Source organism: Megachile rotundata, chromosome 4 (assembly GCF_050947335.1).
Source record: "Megachile rotundata isolate GNS110a chromosome 4, iyMegRotu1, whole genome shotgun sequence".
Lineage (NCBI taxonomy): Eukaryota > Metazoa > Arthropoda > Insecta > Hymenoptera > Megachilidae > Megachile > Megachile rotundata.
Window position 1 is genome coordinate 11,898,726 of NC_134986.1, and position 2,295 is coordinate 11,901,020.

A 2,295-nucleotide genomic window follows, 5' to 3' on the forward strand; every position below is an offset into this window, starting at 1 on the left:
TTTGTCTTTGCGACTTTTGTAATTTTGGGAAATTGGAACTTTGAGGATTTTAGGGCTCTGGGGTTTTAGAATTGTGTGGTTTTGGAATTTTTAGGATTTGGGACATTTGTGGTGTGAAATTTTTGGGAGACAGAATTTTGCAATTTTGAAGTTTTGGGATTTTGAGATTATGAGAATTTGAGACTTTGTAATTTTGGAATTTTGAAATTTTGGAGATTTAGAATTTTGCAGGTTTGGAATTTTGGAATTTTTAAATTATGGAGATTCAGAACTTTGCAGTTTTGGAATTTTCAAAATTTTAAATTATGGAGATTCAGGACTTTGCAGGTTTGGAAATTTTTAATTTTGAAAATTTAAGTATTTGGGAATTAAAGGCTTAGGAGAATTTTTATTTTAAAAATTTGTAAATGTTAAGAATTTGGAATTTTTAAATTTGGAAGTTTACAAATTTTATGATATTAGAATACGAACAGTTGCAATTTTTAAATTTGTATTCTCAAAAATCACCCTTGAACCTTCAAGTCCGCGAATCTTACAAATTTTTCAATTTCTAGTTTTGTAACATTAGAACTTCAAAAAATAACAAAATTGTACCCATTGCAAAAGATTATATTTTTCAAAAGTATTATTCTATAAAAAGTTTAAAAAGTCCTCATAAGCTATTCTACTACAAAATTAATTACAGGAAATATCTTTAATTTAACCAGTGACTCAGATGCCCTTCCACAACCAGTAATACGTTTTCAATCAAATCCAACCGTATTACGACGTTGCAAATTAACCGATATTGATCTTCTGTTCATTGGTTTCGACATAGAGTGCATAAAGGCAGCAAGAAATCGATAGATAAAGCGTAATATGTAGATCGTAATGTTGAACTGAGAATCACTGTTGTTCTCTAATCTCGAGAGGTGTCTCTCGACATTATACCCGGTTATGAATGTAACACCGAGGGCGGTGACTGACATTTTTACGTTAAAGATAAGCCTACGTGTTTCTTTCTTTTTTCCGCATAATTTGGCGGGGTGTGTACACACGTGACAACCGCCTTTCATTTCCTGGGCTTCTTGTACCCTGCTGCGTGGGAGATGAATCGGTATTCAGTTGCACATAGTTTCTTCGCATGCGACTGCGAAAGACTTCATAAAAGACTTTTCATTCAGTTGCACACGCAAATACCTTTCGAATAAACTCGTCATACTGCTGCGATGACAAAAATGTTCTACTGACAGATATGTTAAACGTTTTTGATTATACTCTACCCTTCTTTCATTTTTCAATATGGCTTTACCATAAAGACGGTTGAAATTTTCTTATTCACTTTCTTTTCCAACCTTTTGCGTTTCTAAATTTTTCTGACTTCGTAAAAATTCCAAGCATTACAGCATAAAATTTTCTAATCGCGAAATCCATATACTTTTTTAATTTCTATGCTTGTACAACTCAATTATTCTGTAATTTAATTTAAACATGTTTTAAGTTTCTACATTTTTAAGTCTCTACACAAATTTCAATTTCAATTTTTATTTCAAACTTCAATTTTCACATTTCTAAATTTTCACACTTTCAAAGTACCAAATTGTTAAACCAGAAATTGTCTTAGCAGTACATTCCACAGCACCGCTATTTTCTCCAAAACAATCCGCCATGTTCCACACTATACATCAAGTAACTTCCTCAATTTACAGAAAAGTTGAATTTCAATCTCCGGGTGACAGTAAAAAATACACTTTCATTCTGCTTATCGGAAAGAATTATATAACCCCGCGAATTTGTGGCATTACACGAATCCGTAATTACAGATAGCAATCAGAAAAGCTACTTCCAGTAATAGTAAAATATACAGTTTACGGGGTGTTACAAAATACAGCGATTGCATAGTGCATATTTGCAAGAAGATGCAGTAAACGTTTAACGAGTATAATTAATAGTACATATGAAATTTTACGATTTTACTGAAACATGTATATAGGAGGATCCATTGGAGATACGATTCGTTATCGTAGCGAGGCGGTCATTATTTATTTATCAACATGCGTTCGTACACGCCGGCGCCACGCGCGGAGAATCCCTGCTCCTGTGTCACTCGCGCTCGTGCACGCGTATATACTCGCACACGCGTATGCACACATGCATATACACAGACAACAAAATGGCTCTCACACAGTCGCGCTCGGTTGCGCAGAAGGGGATTTCTGTCTCCTCCCCTCTCCGCGGCCCTCCCTGCCCCGCCCCCTCCTCGTCGACCGCCACGCTGCCCAACCCACACCGCGGTTATAAAAAGACCGCGCGCAG